General features: G+C 38.6%; 1 long non-coding RNA gene across 2 annotated transcripts in view; it reads right to left on the bottom strand.

The window, feature by feature from the left end:
• Positions 1–19,029, bottom strand: part of LOC117980623 (uncharacterized) — a 56,107-nt gene that overhangs the window by 29,735 nt on the left and 7,343 nt on the right. The gene's annotated exons all lie outside the window — the stretch shown is intronic.

The raw sequence follows: 19,029 nt of genomic DNA, 5'->3' as shown, positions 1-19,029 counted from the left end.
CCATAAAGATAAAGGGTCCTAAAAGTAGCAAGAGAAAAGAAACAAACAATATAAAATGGAGGTCCAATATGTCTGACAACAGACTTTTCAGTGGAAACATTTCAGGCCAGGAGAGAGTGGCATGACAGGAAAGAATGCTGAAGGAAAAACCCTTTTCTCCTAGAATGATCTATCCAGCTAAAATATCCTTCAAATATGAAGAATAGACTTTCCCAGACAAACAAAAGCTGAGGCATTTCATCAACACCAGACTTGACCTGCAAGGAATGCTAAAGGGGTTCTTCAATCCAAAAGAAAAGGACATTAATAAGCAATAAGAAATCATGTGAAGGTGCAAAACTTACTGGTAATAGTAAGTACACAGAAAAACACAGAATAGTATAACACTGTAATTTTGGTGTGTGAACCACTCGTATCTTGAGTAAAAAGACTAAAAGATGAACCAATCAAAAATAATGACTACAACAGCTTTTGGCTCAAGCCTGTATTCCCAGCACTTTGGGAGGCCAAAGTGGGCTGATCACCTGAGGTCAGGAGTTCGAGAGCAGCCTAGCCAACATGGTGAAACCCCGTCTCTACTAAAAATACAAAAATTAGCCAGATGTGGTGGCAGGTGCCTATAATCCCAGCTACACTGGAGGCTGAAGTAGGATTAATCACTTGAACCCAAGAGGCGGAAGTTGCAGTGAGCTGAGATTGTGCCACTGCACTCCAGCCTGGTTGACAGAGGGAGACTCCATCTCAAAAACAAACAAACAAACAAAAATTTAAAAAGGGAGAGGTGGCAAAGTTAAAGTGTAGAGTTTTTATTAGTTTTCTCTTTGCTTATTTATTTGTTTTTATGCAATGAATATTAAGTTTTCATTATTTAAAATAATGGGTTATAAAATATCATTTGCAAGCATCATGGTAACTTAAAATCAAAAAACATACAACAGATACACAAAAAATAAAAAGCAAGAAATGAAATCATACCATGAGAGCAAATCACTTTTACTAAAAGGGAGGAGAAAAGAAGGAGAAGACTACAGAACAATCAGAAAATAAATCACAAAATGGCAGGAGTAAGTCTTTACTTATCAATAGTAACATTGAATATAAATGGACTAAATCTTCCAATCAAAAGACAGAGAATGACTAAATGGATTAAAAAAGAAGGCCTAATGATCCTTTGCTATGAGAACATACTTTACATATAAAGACATAAATAGACTGAAAACAAAGAGATGGAAAAAGATATTCCATGCAAAAGGAAACCAAAAAAGAACAGGTGTAGCTATACTTTATCAGGCAAAATACATTTCAAGACAAAAATCTATTTAAAAAAAGACAAAGAAGGTCATTATATAATGATGAAAAATCAATTCAGAGAGAGGATATAACAATTTTAAATATATATTCATCCAACAAGGGAGCCCTCAGATATGTAAAGCAAATATTATTAGAGCTAAAGAGAGAGATAGACCCTAATACAATAATAGCTGGAGACTTCAACACCCCACTTACAGCATTGGCCAGATTATCCAGACATAAAATCAAAAAGAGCTTTGGACTAAATCTGCACTATGGACCAAATTGATCTAATAGATGTTTAATGAACATTTCACCCAGTGGCTGCAGAATACACATTCTTCTCCTCAGCACATGGATCATTCTCAAGGATAGACCATATGTTAGGCCACAAAACAAGTCTTAACATTTTCTTGAAAAAAAAGGAATTATATCAAGCATCTTCTCTGACCACAATAGAATAAAACTAGAAATCAACAATAAGAGAAATTTTGGAAACTATACAAACACATGGAAATTAAACAATATGCTCCTGAATGACCAGTAGGTCAATTAAGAACTTAAGAGGAAAATTAAAAAATTTCTTGAAACAAATTATAAAGGAAACACAACATATCGAAACCTATAGGATACAGGAAAAGCAGTAATATAAGTGCCTACATCAAAAAGATAGAAAAACTTTAAATAAACACCTAAGAATGCATCTTATAGAACTAGAAAAGTAAGAGCAAGCCAAACCTAAAATTAGTAGGAGGAAAGAAATAATAAAGATCAGAGCAGAAATAAATGAAATTGAAACAAGGAAAATAATACAAACTATCAAAAAAATGAAAAGTCGGTTTTTTGAAGAGATTTAAAAAATCAACAAACCTATGGTCAGACTAAGAAAAAAGAGAAGACCCAAATAAATAAAATCAAAGTTGAAAAAGGAGACATTACAACCAATATCATAGAAATTCAAAAGATCATTAGAAGCTATTATGAGCAACTATATACCAATAATTTGGAAAATCTAGAAGAAATGGAGAATTTCTTAGACATATACAAGCTACCAAGATTGAATTATGAAGAAATCCAAAACCTGAACAGAAAAATAATGAGTAACAAGATTGAAGCCATAATAAAAAGTCTCCCAGCGAAGAAAAGTCCAGGACCCAATGGCTTCACTTCTGAATTCTATCAAACATTAAAAGAACTTAATACCAATCCTTCTCAAACTATTCTGAAAAATAAAGGAGGAGGGAATACTTCAGAAACTCATTCTATGAGGCCAGTATTATCCTGATACAAAAACCAGACAAAGATACATCAAAAAAGAAACTACAGGCTAATATCCCTGATGAACATTGATGTAAAAATCCTCAACAAAATACTAGCAAATCAAATTCAACAATACATTAAAAGATCATTCACCATGATGAAATGGGATTTATCCCAGTGATGCAAAAATTGTTCAACATACAGAAATTATTCAATGTGATACATCATATCAACATAATGAAGAACAACAACCATATAATCATTTCAATTGATGCTAAAAAAGCATTTGATAAAATTCAACATCACTTCATGTTAAAAACCCTCAGAAAACTGGATGTAGAAGGAATATACCTCAACATAATAAAATCCATATATGACAGACCCACAGCTAGTATACTACTGAATGGGAAAAATTAAAAGCCTTGTCTCTAAGATCTGGAGCATGACAAGGATGCTGACTTTCATCACTGTTATTCAAAATAATACTTTAAGTCCTACCTAGAGCAATCAGACAAGAAAAGAAATAAAGCACATCCACATTAAAAAGGAAGAAGTCAAATTATTCTTCTGTGCAAATGATATGATATTATATTTGGAAAAATCTAAAGATGTTAAGAAAAAGCTATTAGAATTGATCAACAAATTCAGCATAGTGCCAGGATACAAAGTCAACATAAAAAATTACTAGCATTTCTACTTGCCAACAACAAACAAAGTGAAAAAGAAATCAAGAAAGTAATCCCATTTATAATAACTACAAAGAAAATAAAATACCTAGGAATTAACATAACCAATGAAGTGAAAGATCTCTACAATGAAAACTGTAAATCACTGCTGCAAGAAATTGAAGAGGACATCAGAAAAAATGAAAACATATTCCATGTTCATGGATTGGAAGAGTCAATATTGTTAAAATTTCCATACTACACAAAGCAATTTACAGATTCAATGCAATCCTTATCAAATAACACTGACATTCTTCACAGAAATAGAAAAAACAATCCTAAAATTTGTATGGAACCACAAAGAGCCAGAATGGCCAATGCTATCCTGAGCAAAAAGAATGAAACTGGAAGAATCACATTACAAAGGATTATTAGAAGCTATTATGAGCAACTATATATTAACAATTTGGAAAATCTAGAAGATAAATTTATTGCCAAGCTTAACTCTTTCAAAGAAGTGATTGAAGTATTTTCATACATTTGCTTATTGCCCAGCAGGGACAGGTGGCAGGGCCAGGGCTCAGGGTCTGGCACCCTCACAGCTGGAGACGGAGGCTCTCCTGGGGCTGGTGTCTCAGGAGCAGGGGGTCTGTGCCTAGAGCTGGGCTGCAGCCCCTGCAGGCAGCTGTTGAACACTGGAGGGCCGCCTGGACCACATGGGATGGGCTCCTGAGGACATGGGGCAGTAATTTTGTTCTGTGGTGTGTGGCATGTGTGGAGGCAGGTGAGGCCCAAGCTGGGAAACCCAGGCCTTCCTGTTCACCCTGAGCTGCTTCCTGAGGCAGGTGTTCAAGCGAGGCTGCAGGGGCAGTGGTGGGGCCGAGTGTGACCATTTGCTAAATAAAGTGAAATATGCAACCTCAAATATATATATCTACATATATATATATATCTACATATATATATATCTACATATATATATATCTACATATATATATATATATATATATCTCTGTCTCATGTCATGAAAAAAATTCAAATTATACTACAAAGCTACAGTAACCAAAACAGCATGGTACTGGTATAAAAACAGCCATGTAGATCATTGGAACAGAATAGAAATCTGAGAAACTTATTTCCAACAAAGTTCCAAGAACACACATTGGGGAAATGACAGTCCTTTCAATAAATGGTCTGAGAAAAATTGGATGTCCATATACTGGAGAATGAAACTAGACCCTATCTCTCACAATATACAAAAATCAAATCAAGGTGAATTAAAAACTTAAAACTAAGACTTCAAACTATAAAACTACTCAAAGAAAACATCCTCCAGGACATTGGTCACAGCAAATATTTCTTGAATAATACCACACACACATAAGCAACCAAAGCTAACATGTACACACAGTATCACATCAAGTTAAAAAGTTTCTGCACAGCAAAAGAAACAACCAACAAAGTGAAAAGACAACTCACAGAAAGGGAGATAATCTTTGCAAACTATCCATCTGACAAGGGATTAATAACCAGAATATATAAAGAGCTCTAAAGACTCAATAGAAAAAAAACTAATAATCCAATTAAACAAGTGGCAAAATATCTGAATAGACATTTCTCAAAATAAGACATACAAATGGAGAACAGATGTATGAAAAGGTGCTCAACATCATTAATATTCTGAGAAATGCAAATCAAAACTACAAGAAGATATCATCTCACTCCAGTTAAAAGGGCTTTTATCCAAAATACAAGCTATAACAACGCTGGCAAAGATGTGCAGAAAAGGGAACCCTCATACACTGTTGGTGGGAATGTAAATTAGTACAACTGCTATAGAGAACAGTTTGAGATTCCCCAAAAAACTAAAAATAAAGCTACCATATGATCCAGCAATGCCACTGCTAGGTATATAACCAAAAGAAAGGAAATTAGTATATAGAAGAGATACCTGTACTCCCATTTTTATTGCAGCACTATTCACAATAGGCAAGATTTGGAAGCAACGTAAGTGTTCATCAGCAGATGAATGGATAGCGAAAATGTGGTACATATACACAATCGAGTACTACTCAGCCATAAAAAAGAATGAGATCCAGTCATTTGTAACAACAGGGATAGAACTGGAGATCATTATGTTAAGTAAAATAAGCCAGGCACAGAAAGACAAATTTCACATGTTCTCACGTCTTTGTGGAAGCTAAAAATTAAAGCAATTAAACTCATGGAGATAGAGAGTAGAACAATGATTACTGAGGCTGGAAAGGGTAGTGAAGAGAAAGGGGGCATGGTTAATGGTACAAAAATATAGTTAGGTAGAATGACTAAGAGCTAGTATTCGATAGCACAAGAAGGTGTCTACAGTCACCAGTAATTTATTGTACATTTTAAAATAACAAAAGAAGCCAGGAGTGGTGGCCCACACCTGTAATGCCAGCACTTTGGGAGGATGAGGCAGGCGGATCACCTGAGGTCAGGAGTTCGAGATCAGCCTGGCCAACATGGTGAAACCCCGTCTCTACTAAAAATACAAAAATTAGCCAGGCTTGGTGGCATGCACCTATAATCCCAGCTACTCAGGAGGCTGAGGCAGGAGAATCACTTGAACCCAGAAGGTGGAGATTGCAGTGAGTCAAGATCGTGCCACTGCACTCCAGTCTGGGTGAGAGAGCGAGACTTTGTCTCAAAATTAATTAATTAATTAATTAACCAAAAGAGTGTAGATTTTTGTAACACAAAAAAGGATAAATGCATGAGGTGATGGATATTCCATATGTCCTGATATGGTTATTATGCATCGTATCCCTGTATCAAAATATCTCATGTACCCCATAAATATACACACCTGCTATGTACCCACAAAATTAAAAATTAAAAAAAAAAGAGCTTGGCTCCTGCCTGCCCACGTGCTTTCTCTCTCACCATGTGATCTCTACATACTGCTCTCCTTTGCCCTCACCCATGAGCAGAAGTAGCTTGAGACTCTCATCAGGTGCAGATGCCCAATGTTGTACTTTCTGGCCATGAGAATTGTGAGCCAAATAAACTATTTTTCTTTCTAAATTGCCCAGCCTCAGATACTTCTTTATAGCAACACAAAACAGACTAAGACAAAGGGTACAAAATTTTAGTTAGACAGGAGAAATTGGTTCTGGTGGTCTAGTGACTACTGTTAATAATATATTGTATATTTCAAAATAGTTAAAATAATGGATTTTAAATGTTCTCACTACGAATAAATGATAAGTACTTGATAGATATGTTAGTCTGATTTGATCATTTTACAATATATACATGTCATGGAAAAATCACATTGTATCCCATAAACATATGCAATTATTACTTGTCAATTTAAATATATATACTAAATATATAATAATATATATTTATATGTCTAATGACATATAATGTTTATATATATGTGGGTGTGTATATATATATATGTCTAACGAGTTCCTTGGTGATCCTTATTTCTTCTAAAGTTTGAAAACAACTGAAAAACCAAGAAAGGAAAACCTTAGAAGATAAGAGGGGACAGTAATAGAGCAACAGTGATAATTGCTACCTAGTTTGGGATGAGGAAGAAATAGGTGGAGAGGAAAGAGGTGGAGAGGAAAGAGGTGGAGAGGGTACTCCTAAAGAAGGCATTTCTTTGTTAACATTTCTCGCACTGGGTTCCTTGTTTGCACAGACTGAGATCTGCACTGATTATGAGAACTGGTTGCACAAAATTGCCCTGAAATCATAGCATCACCTGATATATTGGGTCTGTAGCTTTTGTTTTCCATGATATTCAAAGTCGGAGAAGCTGGTTGTGATTATGTCTAATGAATGAGGAAATGGCCTTCCTGAAAAGGCAGTGAGAAAACTGAAGTACATGATGATCATTTAAGACAATCATTTTTTAAACAGTAGAAATAAACTATTTGGTAAATTAAAATATATTATCTTCATGCTTGGGATTTTACTCAAATTTTATTTATCCTGCTTTGGGGGTTGTTTACTAGAATGTTTAGGCTAGATCATTTATGAAAATTCATGGGAAAACACATTCTTTTTTTTTTATACTTTCAGTTCTAGAGTACATGTGCACAACGTGCAAGTTTGTTACATATGTATACATGTGTCATGTTGGTGTGCTACACCTGTAATTCATCATTTATATTAGGTATATCTCCTAATGCTATCCCTCCTCCCTCCCCCAACCCCACGACAGGCCCCAGTGTGTGATGTTCCCCACCCTGTGTCCAAGTGTTCTCATTGTTCAATTCCCACCTATCAGTGAGAACATGCAGTGTTTGGTTTTCTGTCCTTGCGATAGTTTGCTCAGAATGATGGTTTCCAGCTTCATCCATGTCCCTACAAAGGACATGAACTCATCCTTTTTTATGGCTGCATAGTATTCCATGGTGTATATGTGCCACATTTTCTTTTTCTTTTTTTTTTTTTGATTTATTATTATTATACTTTAAGTTTTAGGGTACATGTGCACAATGTGCAGGTTAGTTACATATGTATACATGTGCCATGCTGGTGCACTGAACCCACTAACTCGTCATCTAGCAATAGGTATATCTCCCAATGCTATCCCTCCCCCCTCCCCCCACCCCACAACAGTCCCCAGAGTGTGATGTTCCCCTTCCTGTGTCCATGTGGTCTCATTGTTCAATTCCCACCTATGAGTGAGAATATGCGGTGTTTGGTTTTTTGTTCTTGCGATAGTTTACTGAGAATGATGATTTCCAATTTCATCCATGTCCCTACAAAGGACATGAACTCATCATTTTTTATGGCTGCATAGTATTCCATGGTGTATATGTGCCACATTTTCTTAATCCAGTCTGTCATTGTTGGACATTTGGGTTGGTTCCAAGTCTTTGCTATTGTGAATAATGCCGCAATAAACATACATGTGCATGTGTCTTTATAGCAGCATGATTTATAGTCCTTTGGGTATATACCCACTAATGGGATGGCTGGGTCAAATGGTATTTCAAGTTCTAGATCCCTGAGGAATCGCCACACCGACTTCCACAATGGTTGAACTAGTTTACAGTCCCACCAACAGTGTAAAAGTGTTCCTATTTCTCCACATCCTCTCCAGCACCTGTTGTTTCCTGACTTTTTAATGATTGCCATTCTAAGTGGTGTGAGATGGTATCTCATTGTAGTTTTGATTTGCATTTCTCTGATGGCCAGTGATGGTGAGCATTTTTTCACGTGTCTTTTGGCTGCATAAATGTCTTCTTTTGAGAAGTGTCTGTTCATGTCCTTCACCCACTTTTGATGGGGTTGTTTGTTTTTTCTTGTAAATTTGTTTGAGTTCATTGTAGATTCTGGATATTAGCCCTTTGTCAGATGAGTAGGTTGCAAAAATGTTCTCCCATTTTGTAGGTTGCTTGTTCACTCCGATGGTAGTTTCTTTTGCTGTGCAGAAGCTCTTTAGTTTAATGAGATCCCATTTGTCAATTTTGTCTTTTGTTGCCATTGCTTTTGGTGTTTTAGACATGAAGTCCTTGCCCATGCCTATGTCCTGAATGGTAATGCCTAGGTTTTCTTCTAGGGTTTTTATGGTTTTAGGTCTAACGTTTAAGTCTTTAACCCATCTTGAATTGATTTTTGTATAAGGTGTAAGGAAGGGATCCAGTTTCAGCTTTCTACATATGGCTAGCCAGTTTTCCCAGCACCATTTATTAAATAGGGAATCCTTTCCCCATTGCTTGTTTTTCTCAGGTTTGTCAAAGATCAGATAGTTGTAGATATGCGACATTATTTCTGAGAGCTCTGTTCTGTTCCATTGATCTATATCTCTGTTTTGGTACCAGTACCATGCTGTTTTGGTTACTGTAGCCTTGTAGTATAGTTTGAAGTCAGGTAGTGTGATGCCTCCAGCTTTGTTCTTTTGGCTTAGGATTGACTTGGCGATGCAGGCTCTTTTTTGGTTCCATATGAACTTTAAAGTAGTTTTTTCCAATTCTGTGAAGAAAGTCATTTGCAGCTTGATGGAGAATGCATTGAATCTGTAAATTACCTTGGGCAGTATGGCCATTTTCATGATATTGATTCTTCCTACCCATGAGCATGGAATGTTCTTCCATTTGTTTGTATCCTCTTTTATTTCCTTGAGCAGTGGTTTGTAGTTCTCCTTGAAGAGGTCCTTCACATCCCTTGTAAGTTGGATTCCTAGGTATTTTATTCTCTTTGAAGCAATTGTGAATGGGAGTTCACTCATGATTTGGCTCTCTGTTTGTCTGTTGTTGGTGTATAAGAATGCTTGTGATTTTTGTACATTGTGCCACATTTTCTTAATCCTATCACTGATGGACATTTGGGTTGGGTCCAAGTCTTTGCTATTGTGAATAGTGCCACAATAAACATATGTGTGCATGTGTCTTTATAGCAGCATCATTTATAATCCTTTGGGTTTATAAATCATATTAGCCCAGTAATGGGATGGCTGGGTCAAATAGTATTTCTAGTTCTAGATCCCTGAGGAATTGCCACACTGTCTTCCACAATGGTTGAACTAGTTTACAGTCCCACCAACAGTGTAAAAGCATTCCTATTTCTCCACATCCTCTCCAGCACCTGTTGTTTCCTGACTTTTTAATGATTGCCATTCTAACTGGCATGAGATGGTATCTCATTGTGGTTTTGATTTGCATTCCTCTGATGGCCAGTGATGATGAGCATTTTTTCATGTGTCTGTTGGCTGCATAAATGTCTTCTTTAGAGAAGTATCTGTTCATATCCTTTGCCCACTTTTTGATGGGGTTGTTTGATTTTTTTCTTGTAAATTTGTTTAAGTTCTTTGTAGATTCTGGATATTAGCCCTTTGTCAGATGGGTAGATTGTAAAAATTTTCTCTCATTCTGTAGGTTGCCTGTTCACTCTGATGATAGTTTCTTTTGCTGTGCAGAAGCTCTTTAGTTTAATGAGATCCCATTTGTCAATTTTGGCTTTTGTTGCCATTGCTTTTGGTGTTTTAGACATGAAGTCCTTGCCCATGCCTATGTCCTGAATGGTATTGCCTAGGTTTTCTCTGAGGATTTTTATGGTTTTAGGTCTAACATGTAAGTCTTTAATCCATCTTGAATTGATTTTTATATAAGGTGTAAGGAAAGGATGCAGTTTCAGCTTTCTACATATGTCTAGCCAGTTTTCCCAGCACCATTTATTAAATAGGGAATCCTTTCCCCATTGCTTGTTTTTCTCAGGTTTGTCAAACATCAGATAGTTGTAGATGTGTGGAATTATTTCTGAGGGCTCTGTTCTGTTCCTTTGGTCTATATCTCTGTTTTGGTACCAATACCATGCTGTTTTGGTTACTGTAGCTTTATAGTATAGTTTGAAGTCAGGTAGCGTGATGCCTCCAGCTTTGTTCTTTTGGCTTAGGATTGACTTGGCAATGCAGGCTCTTTTTTGTTCCATATGAACTTTAAAGTCGTTTTTTCCAATTCTGTGAAGAAAGTTATTGGTAGCTTGATGAGGATGGCATGGAATCTATAAATTACCTTGGGCAGTATGGCCATTTTCACAATATTGATTCTTCCTATCCATGAGCATGGAATGTTTTTCCATTTGTTTGTGTCATCTTTTATTTCATTGAGCAGTGGTTTGTAGTTCTCCTTGAAGAGGTCCTTCACATCCCTCGTAAGTTGTATTCCTAGGTATTTTATTCTCTTCAAAGCAATTGTGAATGGGAGTTCACTCATGATTTGGCTCTCTGTTTGTTTCCTATTGGTGTTTAGGAATGCTTGTGATTTTTGCACGTTGATTTTGTATCCTGAGACTTTGCTGAAGTTGCTTATCAGCTTAAGGAGATTTTGGGCTGAGACGATGGGGTTTTCTAAATATACAATCATGTCATCTGCAAACAGGGACAATTTGACTTCCTCTTTTCCTAATTGAATACCCTTTATTTCTTTCTCTTTCCTGATTGCCCTGGACATAACTTCCAACACTATGTTGAATAGGAGTGGTGAGAGAGGCATCCCTGTCTTGTGCCAGTGTTCAAAGGGAATGCTTCCAGTTTTTGCCCATTCAGTATGATATTGGCTGTGGGTTTCTCATAAATAGCTGTTATTATTTTGAGATACGTCCCATCAGGGAAAACACATTCTTTATCAGCATGATTTCATAGTGTGATTTTGCACTTCTATTGTGATATCTCTGTAGGTGTTTTGACAATGTTGCCTTTTTAGCACAAACAAACATGTATGCAAGATAGAAAGAGAAGCAAAAGTCTCATGCAGTGTCTCCAACTTCAGACATGTTTAACATCAAGCCTCAGGCAATCCAACTTTTCTTTTGACAAGCCAAATGTCCTGTGTGAAAGGACACTGAACTGCTCAAGGAATTTGGCTAAGTTTAAATCTCCCACATTATTTGAATGATAAGTTGATCAAGTATAGAAGCTGCTCTGGCTTGGAAGAATCTTTCATGAACTGCAGACTTGTGGGTGCATCCTAGCACAGGGTAGCATTGCATAGAAAGGGCCTGCAACCTTCTGGCTTTGCATCTATTGAAGTGTGAATTTCTAAAATCATGGCAAGTAGGTCCCTGTGGTGACCTAGCTCCCAGTAAAGAATTGTCTTAGTAGAAAAGACACTAAAAGTAAATGGGAAATTGTGAACACAATATTTCTTTCCCCTTCTCCATGATTTCCTAAGCAAATGAACAACTTGCTTGGTGAGGCCTTTCCTGTCTGCTCAAACTTCTTCTCTATTTTTCTTTATAATATTTATACTTATTTAGTTTATTATCTATATCCACTTCTCTAGAACATAAGTTCCATGAAGTCATCGATTTCTTTCACTGCTTAGCCCCATGCCCAGAAGAGTTTCTGGCACTTAGTAGGTGCTCATTAAATACTTGTTTTTAAAAAAAAAGTGAGTAAACTTAAGTTATTGCTTTCCCACATAATTTATAAAGGAATAATCAGTCTATTTTAAGTAGTTTTAGAATTGTGTCCCCAAAAATGAAAATAAAATACTAAGAGAGATGAACCAAGGTGGATTATTTATCTGACTGTTTCTGGCTTTCTGAAATATTAGGTAACTTGGTCATTGACAGATTCTGCTCTGGAATTGGACTACCTTGGTTTCAATCCTGGTCTTGCTACTTAATAGCTGTGAAACCTCTAGCATGTTAACTTCTCTGTACTTCAATTTCCTCCTCTGTGAAATGGGATAATAATAGAAAGGTAGTTCTGTGTATCAACACTATCTAAAGTGTTTGAAATTCCATCCTGCACATAGTATACAAAAATAATATCTGTGTTTGTTTTCCTGTGAATAATAAAAGTTATCTCTTCCATCAATGATGCTTTCAATAAACCATCAACACAGTTACATTTTTGTACTTAAGTCTGCATTTCTTGAAATATGTAGCTTCATGACCCTTATGAGAATCAGAAATCACAATTTTAGCGCAGAAAAATAAAAAGAGGAATAAAAGTGAGCCACTGTTTATACAATGAAATCCAGATCATAACAATAACGACAAAAATAACAACAATGTAACATTAGCTATGTTTAATATCTTATTTTAAATCTATTTATCCACCTTTCTACCTATCTATCCACCTATCCATCTATGTACATGTTTATCTACCTACCTACCTACCTAACTACCTACTTACCTATCTATCTAATATGGTTGGGATATTTGTCTCCTCAAAATCTCATGATGAAATGTGATCTCCAATGTTGGAGGTGGAACCTAGTGGGAGGTGTTTGGGTCATGGCAGCATATCGCTCATACATGGCTTGGTGCCCTCCCCATGGTAATGAGTGTGTTGTTACTATATTCATTCACAGGAGAACTGATTGTTCAGAGACTGACACCTCTTCCCTCTATCTTGCTCCCTCTCTTGCCATGTGACATGCCTGCTCCCCTTTCACCTTCCACCATGAGTAAAAGCTTCCTGAGACTTCATCAGACGCTTAGCAGATGCTGGCACCATGCAGAACCATGAGCCAAATAAATCTCTTACTAAATTACTGAGCCTCCCGTATTCCTTTATAGCAATACAAAACAGGTTAACACATTATCCTACTGTACTTGTATGGCCTTATATTAAGAAGGTATTTATGAATGGATGTTTCTCTTTTAAAAGAATAAAACATCAAGGCTGAGCATGGTGGCTCACAGCTACAATCCCTGCCTTTGGGAGCCTGAGGCAAGCAAAAGGCTTGAGCCCAGGAATTTGACACCAGCCTGCTCAACATGGTGAAACCCTGTCTCTACAAAAAATACATAAAGGAGCTGGGCATGATGGTTCATGCCTGTAGTACTTGGTAGTACAAAAGTAGCTACTTGGGAGGCTGAGGTGGGAGGATCACTTGAGCCCAGAAGGTGAAGCTTGCAGTGAGCAGAGATCATGCCATTCACTCCAGCCAGAGCAACAGAGCAAGCCCTTGTTTAAAAAAAAAAAAGAAAGAAAGAAAGAAAGAGGGATAGAGAGAGAGAGAGAGAAAGAGAAAAAGAAAGAAAAGAAAGAAAGAAAGAGAAAGAAAGAAAGAAAGAAAGAAAGAAAGAAAGAAAGAAAGAAGGAAAGAAAGAAAGAAAGAGAAAGAAAGGAGCACCAAACATACATACATATAGCATTAGTTTGTGTCAGGTATTATTCTAAGCACTTATGTATAATTTCTCATTTGTCAGTGTAAACTGTGGGAAAGAGAGTTTCTGGGATGCCAGCTGAGTTGGTCTCCCCCGTGTGAGACACCCATGGGAAGCCATGGCGACCTCTGAGGAGAAAAGTCTCCTTATTGCCTTCATGTCTTTATGCCCAGAGAGCATAATCGCTCAGCGGGATTCCACAGGTTGCTCAGGGAGATAACACTCCCTTGAAGCAGTGGAGTATAATCAAACACCTTGGCTCCTCCTGAAACCTGCTCCCACCTGTTTCAGTTCCGATAAGTTAAAGATCTTAAGTAGTTTAGACACACGCCTTTGCTCAAGGAAATTCACGGAAGCTGCCACTGCTGTACATCTTATAGAATGACTCACGAGTTCTCCTCCACTGATTCATCCTTTTCCTCATCCCTTCCTCCCAACTCCCATCTGCCCGAAGAACAAACAGCTTGTAAACCAATAAATTGTGGGGAGCCCGAGAGCTCTGGGCCGCGAGCAAGCCTCCGATGCTCCGGTCCTCTGGACCCGCCTTTTAAATGCTTATTCTGTCTCTTTCTAACTCCTTTGTCGCCCCGGGACTCGGGGTACCCGCTGGGTGGTGTGGGGCTGGTTTCCTCAACATAAACCACCATGCATTCTCTTGCTACTTTCAAAATTATTTTTAAATATTTGAAATTCGGCTGGGAGCAGTGGCTCACGTCTGTAACCCCAGCACTTTGGGAGGCCGAGGTGGGCGGATCACCTGAGGTCAGGAGTTTGAGACCAGCCTGGCCAACATGGTGAAACTCTGTCTCTACTAAAAAAAAAAAAATTAGCTGGGTATGGTGGTGGGCGCCTGTAATCCCAGCTACCCAGGAGGCTGAGGCAGGAGAATTGCTTGAGTCCGGGAGGCAGAGGTTGTGGTGAGCCGAGATCACATCACTGCACTCCAGCCTGGGCGACAAGAGCAAGACTCCATCTTAAAAAAAAAAAAAAAATTACATTCAGAAACACACTGACATGGTTTGGCTCTGTGTCCTCACCCAAATCTCATCTCAAACTGTGATCCCCACCTGCAGCCAAACTGGCTGGAAATACTGAAGGGTTTATATTGAAGAACCCATTTTGTGCAAAAATCAAACCAGAAAACAAAGACATCCCCACAAATTAGTATTCAGCCCTGATATGGTTTGGCTCTGTGTGCCCACCCAAATCTCACCTTGAATTGTAATAATCCCCACATGTGAAGGGTGGGACCAGGTGGAGATAATTGAATCATGGGGGTGGTTTTCCCCATGCAGTTCTTGTGATAGTGAGTGAGTTCTCATGCGATCTGATGGTTTTTTAAAGGGCTTTTCCCCGTTTGCTTCTCACTTGTCTCTCCTGCCGCCCTGTGAAGAAGGACGTGTTTGTTTCCCCTTTCGCCATGACTATAAGCTACCTGAGGCTTTCCCAGCCTTGCAGAACTGTGAATCAATTAAACCTCTTTCCTTTATAAATTACCCAATCTCAGGTATTTCTTCATAGCAGTGTGGGAATGGACTAATACAAGCCTTGAGGAAGAATCAACCTTGTATCTTTTCTCTGGCTTTTGGAATCTGTTTGTGCCTCACTTGCTATGGTCTCAATGTCTGTCCCCTTCCAAATTCATATGCTGAAATCCTAATCCTCAAGGTGACAGTATTACGAGGTAAGGCCTTTGGGAGGTGATTATATTGTAAGAGCATATCCCTCACTATTAGGAATCATGACCTTCTTAAAGACCATAGAGAGCTAGCTAGCCCCTTCCACCATGTGAGGACACATGGAGAAGGTGCCATCTATGAATCAGGAAATAGACCTCTACCAGACACCTAGTCTGCCAGTGAGATGTTGGGGAATGGAGGCAGGACTTTAGTCATTTTGAGGAATATAAAATAAAATAGTCCAAGATGGCAAGAGAGGTTAGGGATGTCTTAACTGGAATAGTTGGGTTTCAGTTGCATTGTTTAATTAATACTGACACCCACTGTGATGAACTTTCACTGTTAACTTAGAATGTAGAAATAGGGTCATGTGAATCTTATATGAATCAGTCAGAACAAACAAGAACAATAACATTAAGATTAGCTATTCATGAAAATGTGTCTATTAGTCTGTTTCACACTGTTATAAAGATACTACCTGAGACTGGATAATTTATAAAGAAAAGAAGTTTAATTGACTCACAGTTCTGCATGGCTGGGGAGACCTCAGGAAACTCACAATCATGGCAGAAGGCAAAGGAGAAGCAAATAGCTTCTTCACAAGGCATCAGGAGAGAGAGAAAGACAAGGGGGAAGCACCAGAAACTTATCAAACAACTAGATCTCGTGAGAACTCATGCACTATCATGAGAACAGCAAGGGGGAAACCTGCCTCCATGATCGAATAACCTCTCACCAGGTCTCTCCCTCCACGCGTGGGAATTATTACAATTCAAGATAAGATTTGTGTGGGAAGCCTGACGTGGTGGCTCACTCCTGTAATCCTAGCACTTTGGGAGGCCGAGGCGGGCGGATCACGAGGTCAGGAGATCGAGACCATCCTGGCTAACACAGTGAAACCCCGTCTCTACTGAAAATACAAAAAAATTAGCCAGGCATGGTGGCAGGCACCTGTAGTCCCAGCTACTCGGGAGGCTGAAGCAGGAGAATGGCGTGAACCTGGGAGGCGGAGCTTGCAGTGAGCCGAGATCGCGCCACTGCACTCCAGCCTGGGCAACAAAGTGAGACTCTGTCTCAAAAAAAAAAAAAAAAAAAAAAAAAAAAGATTTGTGTGGGGACACAGAGCCAAACCATATCAGAGCTGAATACTAATTTGAGAGCATGTCTTTTTTTTCTGGTTTGTTTTTTGCACAAAATGGGTGCTGCAATATAAACCCTTCATTATTTCCAGCCAGTTTGGCTGCTGCCAGGGGCTCCTTCCCCTTGTTGGGTCTACAGTTGCCAAGGGAATGATGGAAGAATTTCTCAAAGAGGCTTCTATTTAACTTAACTCCCCAGATGAGTCAGTGACACCTTAACTCCTGGGAGCAGTTTGGAGCAGAGGATATAGCTCTGACCTTCATGTGCTTGATTACACTGAGATGTTCAAGACAGAATGTCATGAAATTTCTAAAGGGAGAATCCTGTCCTCTGTAAAGTTAACTCTGATGTAATTTGAGGAATTAAATATAAAAGTATCCTTGGACATACATGTTGGCCAAGTCCTTCTTTTACATTCTTTGTGCCCAGGATAGCCTGTAGAGGAGGTGGTAAAATGACTAACATTCAATTAGATCCTAAAATCCGTTAGGAATTGAGCTGAAAACTTTACACGAATCACTTAAAAATATAGCAGATGCACAGGGTAGGGTCTGGCACAGTGGCTCACGCCTGTAATCCCAGCAGGTTGGGTGGCCGGGGTGGGCAGATCACCTGAGGTCAGGAGTTTGAGACTAGCCTGGCCAACATGGCAAAACCCCATCTCTACTAAAAATACAAAAATTAGCAGGGCATGCTGGCTGTCACCTGTAATCCCAGCTACTCAGGAGGCTGAGGCTGGAGAATTGCTTGAAACCAGAAGGCGGAGGTTGCAGTGAGCCAAGATCGCACCATTGCACTCCAGCCTGGGCAACAAGAGTGAAACTCTGTCTCAGAAAAAAAAAAAAATCCACAGTATAATGTCCTTATTTTACAGAGAAAACAGGTTTCAAGAAGTCATGGGTTTGCTCAGAATCATACAGCTTGCACATGGCTGAGCTGATAGTAGAACCCAGTTCAGTCTGACTTTCGAGCCTTTGCTCCTAGCAACCATAATACATTGAATGACTATGTCAGGGAGTTTGGAAGGAGGGTAGTGAGGTGATATATGGATGGTGAAAGTTGTTTCCAAAATTATGAATTCATATACGAGCTTTAATTTAGTTAGCCAGGATTCTTGGTTGGAAGTGACAGAATCCTAATTTAAACTAGCTTAGGCCAGAAAGAAAAAAAAAATAAATGTATTGGCTCATTTAAAAAGTCCAAAGGCTGGTAACATAGAACTAGGGGTTTAAACGAAAGTTTCGGAATCATTGTCTACATGTATTCATCTGTTAATTATAGTGGGTGTTTGGTGTTGGTTTTGTTTTGTAGGCTGGCTGTGTCTACATCACGGAGAAAATGACTCCTGACAACACTAGGCTTACATAATCTTTGTAGTTCAGGAACTCATATGAGTAGATTACCCTCTCTCCACAATCATCCATATCAATCCTTGAAAAATACTGGCACCACCTGGATCACATACCCATCCTTGGACTAATTACTGTATTTGAAGGGAAATACAATACTCTATTGGCCAACCTGAGTCATAAGTTCACCTTTAGCAGAACTGATGGCGCCATGAGATTGACAGCCCTAACTGTTCCCAAAAACACAGTTTCCAAAACAAAAGAAGACTGGGCAAACCAAAAAAAAAAAGTAAGAAAATAAAAGTGGGTACAAAATTACCAACTCACTAACTAAATAAACACACAGGGCTGTCTCTTGGGTGGCTGAATGAAGGATGTGATGTGAGCAAGGGACAAGCATTATGAGAAACATTGCTTGCTACCTAATCAAGCAAGAAATACAATATGTTAAAAAATAGCTCCCTTGAGTAGGCCACACTGCTTGAATAAAGATAGATGTTTTCTTCATTCTTAAACTATACACCAAAACTGCTGGAATAATGATAACTTCTATCCCTGTAGCATTGCTTTTTTTAGCAAGGAAATCAGGGATCTTTCTAGACATTACCTCATTCATTACTCTGAAAACACAAATTTGTTTAGTAATAAGAATGATGATGATGATGATTATTATTATTATTATTTGAGACATAGTCTCACCCTGTCGCCCAGGCTGGAGTGCAGTGGCGTGATCTTGGCTTACTGCAACCTCCACCCACCGGGTTCAAGCGATTCTCCTGCCTCAGCCTCCCGAGTAGCTGGGGTTACAGGCACCCGCCACTGCACCTGGCTAATTTTTGTATTTTTTTTTTTCAGTAGAGGTGGGGTTTCACCATCTTGGCCAGGCTGGTCTTGAACTCTGGACCTCGTGATCCACCCACCCCAGCCTCCCAAAGTGCTGGGATTACAGACATGAGCCACCGGGCCCTGCTGATTATCATTATTTTATAGGGGGAAAAAAGACAGAAAATGTCTTTATCCAAA

The sequence above is a fragment of the Pan paniscus genome, chromosome 5 (genome assembly GCF_029289425.2).
Source record: "Pan paniscus chromosome 5, NHGRI_mPanPan1-v2.0_pri, whole genome shotgun sequence".
Classification (NCBI taxonomy): Eukaryota; Metazoa; Chordata; class Mammalia; order Primates; family Hominidae; genus Pan; species Pan paniscus.
This window is presented reverse-complemented; position numbering and strand designations above follow the sequence as displayed.